Consider the following 13,381-nt stretch of genomic DNA (forward strand, 5'->3'; position numbering starts at 1 on the left):
GAGGCAGATAAGAATGCATAAGTAAATATATTTGCATGTTAAATAAATTCTCTTAAGAATACAGAATAATATGTACACAGTGTCTTTGCCTTTGGTAGAAATATTAAATAAAACATAGATTTTAAAACACCTGGTTACAACTAAAACAATGTATTTGTCATGCTTTGCTTCTTTTCAAATATCCCTATTTCATATGGGAGGTTGCAGATGACAGACACAAACATTTCTTGATTCTTCCAAGGCAGGTCAGAATTTCCTAGCCAAGTATGTTACAGTTTAAAAAATGGGTAATCTTCAGTACATTTTTACTGTATGGGAGATTCTGTGAGCACATAGAAGTAAGTGTCATATAAACACTACTACTGTGTAACTATGGATAAATAACCACTCAAAAGAATCCTAACATATATCCTAACCTTTATGCAACACAGAGTTTAGCACAGCACAGCCAAACTCCTGGAATAATCATACGGTATTTGTAATTGCTAGTAAACATTTATAATAGGGATACAGGCCTCAGACACAGGCAGTAAAACAAGGTAACTTGTCCTGCTTCCTAATGTGCGTCCATTAGAGCACACAGTCATTGTTTCAGAATTGCAGCTATGTAGTAGACACAATCCCAGCAAAAAGGAATACAGTAGTTTCTATCCCCCAATAATTGCATATGTGATTAGCAAATACACATGCAGACAGGTAGGTAAAGGCAATTTTTCCTACTTTAGTCAAATGTATTACTTTATTTAATTTTCCAAAGTTATCTAAACAAACTAGATAGTTCTCAATCTGTACAGGCATCAGATGTCTCATATTTCTATCTCTTTCTTTCACACCCAATCTATTCAGTAGTGCTGTTTTTAACAATATTTCATTCAGCAGCAAATTAACTGTCAAAATGATGATTTATGAAGAGGATTTGGGGAAACAACTTATATTATACATCATTTTTGCTGCCACAAATATATAAAGAATGCATCCAAAACAAGTTTATATTTTATAAAATTCCATTAACTGAGTTGTAAAAGTGAAATTTAAAATGACCAAGTAGCTGGTAGAAAGTAGGAAATGGTATGTTTTAAACATACTAATTCTGCATCAGGACCTGAGTTCTGGAATCTCAGAGGATAATAACATGCCATATCAGGTCAGACTCCTTCTCTTATCTAGCCTATTTTTATCAATTCTGACTGGACTGTCAGTAACAGTACAGGATCTCAGACCAGTCAGAGGCTCTTCCTATCTCAACTATCTGATTCTTGTACGAAGATATCACAGGCTGCCTACAGAAGGATCAGGTTCAAAACATGTATGCAACTTCTGCAGACTGGCTGACTGGATTGGCCAGATGAGGAAAATGATTTTTTAATTATTTTTTTATTCCTTATTCATGATTATTTTATTACCTTCGTATGCTGCTGAAACCTGTAGGCTCCTGATGGCTTACATGACAAAATACAATCAAAAGTTCATACTAAAAAGCAAAACATAGTTGAAGTCCACACATCTTAAAGTTGCCAAGGTTGAGAAATACTGCCTTATCCTATCTCCCTCAAGGATTTGGCAGTTCTGGAACCAACAGACACGAACACCAAATTATTGCCATACTAGCGAGCCTCATTCCTGCTTCCCTCCCATCCTAAAATGGCGTCTTTGACCCCTAGCCTCTGCTGTTCCCTCAAACTCCCTGCCTTTCTGAAAGATTGCAGTAACCTATTGCCCTCCACCTGGCTTTTACCTTCCTTGTAGTTTCCTCTTCCTGTTCAGAAGTAGACCAATGGGGGGTGTCTCCCTTTTATTTCATTCTCCCTTTTTAGATAGCCAATGGCAGTTCAAAGTGAAGCAACTGCTTCCCACTTCCTGTCACTTTTACTTTTTAAAAATGTTTGCCTGTGCATGGGAGTCAATGGCATTAGTCTAAAAGGGCAGATGAAGGGCTTTGCTTTACTTTGTTGACAGGAAGAATTTTGTTTTTATTCCTTAAAAGAAATCAGTCTGGAGAAGTCAGGGGTCTTGGCCAATTACTTGAGCATCTAGGAGAAGAAATTGGCATCTCACACTATCATGTTATTTTCCCAGTCCTAAATGATTGTAGAACTCTTAAGTTCACAATACCTTGGCTATCAATGCCAATACGGGTAGTCCTTGCTTAATGACCACAATTGGGACCAGAATTTAGGCCATTAAGTGAGACGTTACATGACTGCTTTGCTTAGTGACTGCAATTCCAGCACTCCCAGCTGTCATCATTAAGTTAGAATCACAAATCATTAAGCAGATGGAGTCCCAAGTAAGGAGCGCAGGGGTGCCTCAGTGGGGTGGGAAGGCCCAGTGCAGGCCACATGTGAGTTGGGGATGCTGCATTGTGATGCAAAGCTGTAACTATCCCTGGAAGCCTCAGCCACCCCAGCCTGGCCCAGCAGCACCTACGACTGCAGGGGCCCTGCAACTTCCCCCACCTGCCCATCTCCCCTCAATCTATGTCCTTCTGGCCACCCTGCACAGTGGCACTCATCATTGGCAGCACCAGGGCTGGGGCTGAAGTAAAGGCCCAAGACCTTTGGCAGTCTCAGCCAGCTGCCCTCACTCCCAGGTCTTGACTTCAGTCCCAGCCCCCCTCCTGCCACTGAGAAACACCACCTCAAGCCCCACATTGCTGACCTTTGCTGCCTTGCGCTGCTCCCAAGCCATGCCTCTCATTCCTTCCCCAAGCCATGCCTCTCATACCTGATGCCTCGTGCCTCAAGGGCATGAATTACGATCAAGTGACTACAGGGGCGCTGCAACAGCTGTATCTTCGGGCACAGGTCATAAGTCCATTTTTTCAGTGCCATCGTAAGTTTGAATGGTTGATGAATGAATGGTTGTTAAGCGAGTACCTGTAGTGGGCATTGCAAGCCATGGCACTACAAACCAGCTGACTAGTTAGGGCAAGAAGGAATATCTCAAAGCCGCCTTAAAATTGCACAGTTAAGTGTTTCTGGTGTGTCTTGCTAAATGCAAACAACAGTTCCTGTTTATATTAACATTAATTTGAAATACCTAGATATATTTTCTTTTCCATTGCTTTTGCATAAAAGTCTACCTACTGGAAGGAACTAATTCATTATGATCTTTACAGACATTTATTTCTTTTAAATGAATCAATTTATATAGCTGCCCTACTCATTTTATGAGTTAGATAGTAAACCAAAACAACAAATGCTTAGGTGTCTGAAAGTACAGGCTAATCCAAATCAACAGGAGGAAATAACTTAAACTAGATTTACAAAGGAAAATACTTAGTTTAAAGGCACAGGAAACTGTAACAATTTCACAATAATAATGTAAAGTCAGAAATTGTGTCTAGAGAAAAGGGGAAGATTGCTCAGAAAATACTGCATTGTAACAGGCTGTCAACAACACCATGTATAAATCCTTAAAAAAAAGAAGGAAAAATGAAGTAACGAAGAGCGACAATTTCAAAGAAAAATATTAATTTGGAAGCCACCATGGATTCCTTCACAGTTAAGTAGTTATAATGGGATCATTTTATTAATAACAGCATTATTAAATAGTTAAGTATCATTATCTCTAGATTAAAATAAATGTTACATATTATTTTACTGACCAAATAATCTTCAGAAGGCATGAAGCTCTTTTATGATTCACGTTTTCCCTATTTATTTCAATGTATGAACCAATCCTGCATGTCTAAATGGAACCTTCCTTGAAAATGAATGGCAAATTTGCATCCCTGGGAGTGATGTCAGCATTCTGGAATGTTGCTGCTTTGAAACACCTCTGAAATTTATAATATGGATGATGGCTGTTTCAAGGAATTGTTTTATGAGATTTGGAAAGCTAGGTAGCACAGAAGGTTTATTAACAGCTGAAATGGAAAAGTATTATTTGCTCACCTAAAAAGAAAGTAACTGCAAAATACACTTTATGGTCATGGAATTCAAAAGGAAGAACTACAGTACACCAGGCACCATATCAGCTTTCTCCACTAATAAGTGGAATGCCTTTTGTTTCATAAATGAAAAATGCTATTGCTATTGCTGTGCTCTTGTCAGGCAGAGCAAGTGAATAGTTACATGTGAACAGAGCCATATGGAATATTTACTGTATAATCAAGCATTTGTCAGCCACTTATTGGCAGCAACTGTAAGCTGAAAGGTGAAGGTGAAAGGTCTCCTGTGCAAGCACCGAGTCATGTCCGAACCTTTGGGGGGACGCCGCTTTTGTGATGTTTTCTTGGCAGACTATATCAGGGTGGTTTGCCATTGCCTTCCCCAGTCATCACCTTCCCCAGCAAGCTGGGTACTCATTTTACCAACCTCAGAAGGATGGAAGGCTGAGTCGACCTGAGCCGGCTACCCAAGAATCGTAAGCTACCAAGACAATTACTGCAAAACAGAATGGCTACAATTCAAACTTGGAGGTATCATGTCTAAGGTGGGTGATACTGAAAAAAAATTCCCAATATTCTAGGCCTATAAAAAATCATTATAAATATCCCTAAGCAATTAAATATCACTTCAATTAGGTAATGATGGTATATAGTACACATCTTCGAAAACTTTTTTGGGGAATGGTGTTTGATATTCATATTTACCAAACAAATATTTTCTTTGCCAAACATTTAATAGGATCTTGGATAATACAATACATGAGAATAAACATACTGTTTTGAAACATTTGATATGTGACTTTCTTAGCATTAAGGCAACCTGCAATGCTATTTGCACATTTTCCCATTATTCTTTTGCACATGAAAGCAATCTTCATGAATGATGTTTCTACTAGGGGGTGAGCAATCTGATGATGGTTAAAGGTCTCGCTTAACATTTTGCAGGAGATTAAGGGCAAGAAAGTAGGTAGGGGGACATCACGCATATGGCTAGGACTTCTTTTTCTTTTGCAAAGGGGACTTATTTTAGTTTTCACTTCAAACTAGCAATAAATTGCTCTCAGTTTTCAGCAGTCGTGATTAGAAGGTACTCTGAGGGTCACGAAAAGGGAAACTGACCACAAGTTGCCTACCTCTCAACTAAGCCACAATGCAGTTTGTTTGGATTTGGCTTAGCACAGAGTGCAAATCTAGCCATTGTTTATGATATAATTTGTCTGACCCCAACCAATCACGGTTTATTCATCAACCGTGTTTAACCAGCGTATAGCACGATGTGTAAACCTAGCAGCAGTGTCTGTAGGAGATAACAAGTCAAGATGATGGTCATGACAATGTGATGGTCATGTCACCCCTTTGTACAAACATGCAATGTTGATGCACATACAAAAGAAGTGAGGCCTTTTGCCCACCCCACCCCCCAACCCTAAGCCCTGGATGGTACTGGAACTGTCATGAGTACTGATGGTGAGCAGGAGGGGGCCCCTATCCAGGGGGGAAAATGCATGCGTAGTACTGAGGAGTTGAGCAGCCATTCGAAGAGACACAGAACAGACCCACCTTGACTTTTGGGGTTTATCTGTCTGGGTTTTCCCCACGCTTCTTCAGTTTGTTAGGATTTTCTGTCTAATGTAGCAGTAATACAACACTAGAGACCTATTCCTTGTCTCAGCGTGGTTCCTGACTGTTAGGACAGGAACCTAATTTGGGAGTGAGAAACCAGAGTTTTCATGACTTATTTTAGTTAATGTTCTTAGTTACAATCCTGATTATTTTAACCAAGTTGCCTCTAGATATGCTAGATTAGTTCCCTTATCATGTACCACCTTACATGATGACTAACAGATCTCCAGGGCAACAGGCTGGGGAAGAGGGGCTTAACCAATATGACATAGAATATGTATTAATTTTTTTATGGAGAGATGGAACTCAAATAACTTTGTGTGTATTGTCTGGATGTGTTCAAAATCTGATGACGTCCTTTAAAGTATTTTTTTTTTCTTTGCATTCTCATTCATACATGAGATATCCAAAGGGCATCTGCTAATAGGTATAAAGTTCATCTTTCTAATGTGTTATTTCCAGGACATGATGAAATGCACAGTGACAATGACTGAGTGAGCTAATCATACTGAATATTCCAAATAAAATTTTCAGGCATATTTAACTTGTAGACTAAATTAATGATGTTTAATTTAAGAGTTAACCAGGAAAAACATTATAAAAATAACTAATGCTGAGACAAATGCTGCATGAGCTCCAGCTTATTTGTTTCTACTTAGTAATTATATTATCCAGACTGCTAGTAATACAGATAAACTATGTTGTCATTTAGAAGAGCTACTATTAAATGGGATACTTAAACAGTAAATTCATTACTTCCTGATAGGAAAACGAGAGGAATGCACCCTGAGAGGAAATGCAACCATCAGAATCTAGCATCTTGAATGCATCTATATACTGTAGGTATACTAAAAACAAAAAAGTACAACCATCCAGTCTGTACATCTGAGACATCTACTGTTTGGGAACTGGATCTCCAGTTTGTGATGAACTTTACTATGATTGAATTTGTTCACTACTCTAAGCCACAGCATGGTTTGCTTGGTTTTAGCTTAGCATATTGTGACTTCGGCCATTGGTTACAAGCAAAGTTTTATGGCTTAGTTTCTTTTATGAAGCTGAACAACTGTAGCACAGCAAGCCATGGCTTAGTGCGATGCATGAACCTAGTTTATACTGACCCCTCTCAAGAAGAAAAGAGATGTGTTGCTTCTCTTGGGCTTGATGTGAGCAGATAAAATAGGTAATGTGGCTAATGCATTAGATTATTTATTATTGCTACTGTCACACTTCTTTGCGGGGTGGGAGTTGGGTTCATAGGATCTAACCTGACAAATTTCAGTATGAAGACCTTCATGTGAACTATTTTTAAAAAATGTGATGTAACTCAAATGGAAAAGCCTTCCTGCCTCTTTCAGCCATGCAAGTTAATCATGTGTCATATAGTTTAAAACAAATGAACAGATGTTCCCTCTTACCTCCTCCCTCTGTCTGCAAAAACTCCAGAAGCAAAGTTGGATTTTGGCAACTTAATTTATTGCTAGCCTTACAAGCTTATCTTCCTGCCTGTAAAAATAATACTTCAGCTACTATGTCAGTAAGTTTGTTCTAGAATATAGATTATAGTTTAAAGGTTTCCCTTGACGTTAAGTCCAGTCGTGTCCGACTCTAGGGGGCGGTGCTCATCTCCGTTTCTAAGCCTTAGAGCCGGCGTTGTCCATAGGACACTTCCGGGTCATGTGGCCAGCATGACGACTCGGAACGCCGTTACCTGCCCGCCGAAGCGGTACCTATTGATCTACTCACATTTGCATGTTTTCGAACTGCTAGGTGAGCAGGAGCTGGGACTAGCAACGGGAGCTCACCCCGCCGCGCGGTTTCGAACCGCCGACCTTCCGATCGGCAGCTCAGCGGTTTAACCCGCAGCGCCACCGCGTCCCTTGTAGATTATAGTTTACCTATGGCTAAAATCCTCCCCACCCCCTTAGAGTTAATCAATGGCATTAATTAAGCTTATCTGACAATCTCTTGTGACTAGCAGAATGTTGCTCTCCTCAGGTCTTCTCTTCATCCAGGAACTCTTTGGTAATCTTTGGTGTACCCTGAAACAGGTGATTCTTTAGCAGCCAGAACTGTCTAAATCCAACTCAGCTGTCATCGACTCCACCTCCAAAACTCCAACAACTCTAACTCTTTCCTGCCAGCTCATCAACCCATTGCATTACATTTGCCCCCAGAATGAGATCTCTATCCATGTGAAAACCCGTATCTGCTCCAGACTGACACTCCCAGATGAGTTTATCACCTTCATAGTATAGCTTGTTTGTCTTCATCATGTAACGTGATCAGGGCTGCAACTGGGGGGGCAACCAGGGCATGTGCCCTGGGCGCTGCACTGGTGGGTCACCAAAATGAGCACTGCGGGAGGTGCAAAAATGGGTGCAGAATCCATGTTTGCTCCAGGTGACACAAACCCTAGTTGCGGCCCTGAACATGATGGCAGACAGTGCTTAGCCACTGCTCCAGCCTGTCACAGTTACATTTATATCTTAATTCTCTCTTTCAATTTCATTGTTGCAATTATTCTGTGAGATAGGTGAAACTAAGAATTGATAACTGGCCCAAGGGCACAAATTAAACTTTATGGCCCACTAAAGATGTGAACCTGGATTTTCCAATCTACCATTCTAGCTGCCTCATAGCATTACAATTCCACAGACATTTTGTTTGAGTTGTACCTCCGAAGTATCTTTCAATTTTTGCTTCAGGTGAAACTCAACATCTGCTTAAGGATTTACATGCAAACATCACAGATATCGTCAGTCCTGCTGAAACTCTTCTACCTTGGCTTGAAATTCCTCAGCTGTTTTGCCTGAACGGATATCTTGAAAGTCACCCCAAAATTTTTCTTCAGATGAAACTGGTGGTAATTCAGTTCTGTTAAGCATTAAGCAATGAAGTAGATATCCTTAAGCTTGCTTGGTTGTAATACTTAAATCTCATCAACCAGCAATGAGCTATGAAAAGAAGTGTTTTGGATGATATAACATGATATCTTATGAAACATCCGCCACTAAATTCTTTGCACAGTAACCTAGGTGAAAGCAGCATGAATCGGGACATTGATGTGTGTTGCTGCTCCTTTAGCAGGCTTGGCAATTAAAATTAAGTCATTTTTGGAAGATGGTGTTACCGAAGCCACTATGGATTTGTCATTATGCGACATACATAATGTAGGGGGGGGGGGGAAGAGATAACCCGGGCTAGAATCTTCTAGTTCATTTACTGAGATACATATTTATCAGAATATACATTTGTGGGTAGAACCAAACCCATTAACAGTATCTAGACAGATGTTTAGGAACTCCCAAATAAAGTTCATTAAGGAAATTACATGCTATGATAGAAAACCTACACCTCTGAGCTTTCTGCCCTCGGGATGAGAGAAGAAAGGAAAAGAAGGAAATACTTTATTTTTATCATAGGAAACACAATAAAAGGAAGAGTGTAAGAGTATCCATCTCCAGTCAGGGGAGCAGAGCCAAGGCAAAGAGAGGAGCATAAGAGGGGAGTTCTTGCATAATATCTACCTATTTAATGCCCCTAATAGTCAACTGAATGAAAGGTGAAAAGGATTGATGCTCCTGGAGCTGCATCTCCACCATGTACTTACGATAATTTATAAATTGTTTTTTTTTCTTCTGAAGTCTGTTTGGACCATTAATAATGTGACAGAGAGGCTCTTGATTTATTTTTTAAAAGAATTTTCTGCATTACAGTTGTTGGAGAAATATGAGCCAGGATATGTACGCTAGTTTCAAATTCAGCAAAATCCTTTTTTCATCTTTCATTTTTCCTTTCCATGAATGGGTATCCTAAGAAGCTACAATCAAGACGATTCTCTTTTTATTTCCTGATGTGGGGAAGCACATTTTATTCAGTTTTTTTTAATGGAATAAAATATGTTCCATCATCTGATTCACAGAAAATCGAGTTCAAGTGTCTTGTATAGGTTTCAGAATATAGACTTTAACCAGCTTGTACTGTCTAGGTTCATCATGAGACCATTCTAAAATACTTTTCTGAATTTAAACTTTCACAGAGAACTATTATTAGGAACTTTACAATCTCTTTCTCTCCGTGTTATATCTCATTTTGGATGGCGCTGCTATTTTTTTGTACATTGCCTAATTATTAGTGCACTCAGCAAATGTGGCAAGAACAGAGACTTATTCCACTGGCATTCCAAGTTTATCTGATTTTTAAAAAATATTTTGTAGTTATTATCTGTAGAACATCTGAAGTTCTGCCAATATTTATTCAAATTCATGAATAAAGTTGCGCATTAGAAATGCTTGAATTGCCCATACTCCTGGCATTGTTCCAGGAGCCCATTCTATACCAGATGTATAATTTATCTGCAGAAACTGCAATGCGGATGAGCACAATTATTGGTGCAGGTCCAGCATTTTTGTCTGCCATGCCACATTGCTGTTAGAAGAAGTATATTCCGTGATGGGACACTTCATCCTGTTAGTATACATCACAGCTGCAGATATAGGCTCACAACATTACTTCAGGCCTACTGAAATACTCTCATTGATTAACTTGTAAGGTGAATGGAATTACTGACAAGTCATGCTGTTAGCTTCAGGCAAACAGATGCTTATCCAGAAAATATGCAGCAATCAGTTAAAAGACACAAGAAAAAGCTGGGTTAGTGTATAAATCTTCCATTTCACTCTAAATCTTGGTACTTCCCAAATTCATATATTACTTTTAAAAATTGAATATGAAATATTCACCAGGGAGGCATGAACAGCCTTATGCTATGAAAACTCTCTCTTGTGCATTCCATGTAAATGTGTGCAAAATGTTAATGAACGCATGTAACTCAGAGTTTTTTCCCTCAGTATATATTGTTGCAAAAGAGACTTGTTGCACAATGCTTTTTCCCAGTTCACAACCCCAATCACAGAGGGTGAATTGGGAGAGGGCATTTTGCCAGTGTTGTGGGTAGGAAGCTAATTTTTTGTATTATTTCTGTGGAGAAAGTTCAATTTTTTTTATCTTAGCTGCATGATTTGAAGTTTCTCTGTTCCCCTCTTCCTTGATTAAGATGTGTATAGTGCAAGAATTGATCTACTAGTCTTGCAGGATGTGGAATGCCCTTAAAACCAGTTATTATTCTGCCTCACTCTCCCTGGACAAAGACAGAGCAGCTTTGGCACTTGGTTGCAATTAAAGGGGGGAAAAAAGCAGCCTTTCTTCTTCAGAAAGATAGAAAATGTTCAATCACTCCATGCTGTAGCTCAACCAGGTTCATTTAATGATTCCAGAAAAGATATGATGTTCCCTTTGGAACTAATATGGCCATTGTTCTCCCCAATAGAAATGGACATTTCATTATTGCTGCTACACTCTTTTTATCCTGCCCCCCAAAGTTCGTTAAGCTGTTATGTAGCAGGGAAGAGGCAGGTATGGATTACTGGATGCTTATGCTTGTCATGCCTATGCACAAAATAAACAACATCAGCATGTTCATTTTTGTGAATGTTTTTTTACATGTTTTATGTTCAACAAGTGTTAAGGACCGATCAATAGCCAAATACATTTTGCACACAAAATATTTTGGTTCAATTCCAGTACCTCCAGTCCAAAGACTCCTTCTAGAGTCACTTGTTGAGATGGGCAGCTATAGACATCGAATGGATGGATGGATGGATGGATGGACGGATGGATCAAATGACAAGTGATGGAGAAAACATCTTCCTAAAATCCTGAGAAGCTGCGTCTTGTCAGAGTCCACAAACTGAATGGAATGGACAGTAGCATAATTTAGTATGAGGTGGCTTTCAGTGTTCCTACTATTGCCACAGCACCTTCTTCAGGGTCAGTCAGCATGATATTCAGGAAAGGAAAGTGTTTAAAAAGTTAGCAGCACTTAGAGGCAGGGTAAACGATAGTGGCGCTTTTATTTTTAAATTCTGCAATGGGGAGAAGAGCACAACACAAGCACGTCTTACTTCACCTTGTTATACTGTCACCCACTTGTAGCATTTTGATATAAGCTTTAAATACATTTCGTGGACATAAGCAAGCTTTAAAATCAACAGGACAATGCAAGCAAAGGGGAAGAAGATATAGAAACAATGGCAGAGGGAACATCGTGATGGTTTTAGAGGTCAGAGGTGGAGCTCTTAACAGCAGTGAAGAACAGTGCTAGACACAAGGATTCCCAGTACTTATTGAGTTACAGGCACTTAACAAAAGCCTTGAGGAGTGTAAGAATTTCAAACAATGTGTGTTTATGGTCAGCTTTAGCTTATGGTCAGTCTCCATCTGAGAGACTCCATCTCTTCACTGGCAGGGGAGGATCCAGTAAAGTTTAGGATGCCTTGGAATAACAGTGGAAAAGCAGGGAGGGAAATCCAAGGGTAGAGGGAGAAGAAGGAAGAAGAATATGGAGGTAGGCTTGTCCCATTTTCTAAACTACAAATTGGCCATGAATAAAACAAGGGAAAATAAGAGAGGCTTTTCTTCTTAAAGCTACAATAGCACAAAATGTAACAGAGTAAAAGACATACAGTAGAAATCTAAAATTTCCAAAACAATTTCCCCCTCTTTAGACAAAAGTACAAATATTAATTAATATTCTATGTTTTTTTTCTCTATTTCTCCTATTTTTAACAATTATAAATAATAATGTAGTGGAGATTTTGCTCATGCCATTACACTGGAGGCAAATTTCAGCAGATAGAGGGTGGAAGACAATGATATACTTAGATACACTCCTTCCTATGATGCCCAGGTGTCATTTGGCCATAAATCTGACAATCATGGTCCCATTATTTCAGTGGGACTCAAGAGTGGTCTATCTTGGGAATTCCTTTCTTAGCATGAATGGAATCAAGTATGTTCAGATCATTTGCATACTGAAAGAGCATTTGCAGGAAGGTGTTGCCATGTCCCAGTGCCAGAAAGCAGAGGGCAAAAAGGAGAATCAGCATCCTTCCTCTCCTTTCAGCATACAGTAAACCACCCTAGGCTAATGGGCCAATGCAGTGAATGAGATGCCAGTACCCGCCCAGTTAATACCTAGCTGGGAAAAGAAGAACAAACAAAAAACGCACAGTCCTTCTAAGTTCTTTTGGCATCCAATGGAGGCAACTGGAACACTGATTTAAAACCAAACGGGGCAGGAAAAAAGTCCTGATCTTACCCTAGTTTATTCCTCAGCTTTTCCCATGTGCCTGAAATCCATTAGAGACCTTTAGCACTTGAAACTGATCAGTGGGTAGGGATTCTGCTTTCTTACAGTAGCAAGCATGAATCCAAATGGGGAAGCACAGACAACAAACTGCTTTGAATCTGTAGGAAACCTTTCCACCTTGGTTGAAAGGCATTCTTTCACTTGAAGACTTTAAAGTAGATCCAGTCTCCAGGCTTGAAGTTGTGGCAAGGCTGGTCTGTATTTGGTAGCAAGCACTCTGGCCCTTTGGTGTGGAAAGCCTGGACAGCAGCTGTCGGGGCATGTCAGTACCAGGTAGTCCTTGGGTTACGAGGGAATTTCCATAGCTAACAATGTCATAAAGCATGATTTCACATGACCACATAGTTTAGCAACAGCAATCCTGAAGTCCTGGCTGCCGTCATACTCCCAGGACCAAGGGGGTCGTTAAGTGGGAAGAGGTGGGAGTCCCAGACAAGCAGGCTGGTGGGTGCGTGGGTGCTGTTGGGGGGGGGGGTGCCACGGGCAGGCACTATGGAGTGTTGGCAATTGAAAAGGTGGTGGGAATAGGAGTGACTTTCGACTGCCTGCCAACTTCCCTATTGACTCTGATTGTGGGAAGCTAGTAGGGAATGGCAGAAATCATGATCACATGGTTGTATCGCTCTGCAATATAATTGTGAGCTGGGCACCAA

The 13,381-nt window shown here is 39.9% G+C and overlaps 1 protein-coding gene across 1 annotated transcript in view; it reads left to right on the top strand.

Annotated features, from left to right (window-relative positions):
• Nucleotides 1-13,381, top strand: part of ALK (ALK receptor tyrosine kinase) — a 693,943-nt gene that overhangs the window by 66,701 nt on the left and 613,861 nt on the right. The window lies entirely within an intron of this gene.

Source organism: Candoia aspera, chromosome 1 (genome assembly GCF_035149785.1).
Source record: "Candoia aspera isolate rCanAsp1 chromosome 1, rCanAsp1.hap2, whole genome shotgun sequence".
NCBI lineage: Eukaryota > Metazoa > Chordata > Lepidosauria > Squamata > Boidae > Candoia > Candoia aspera.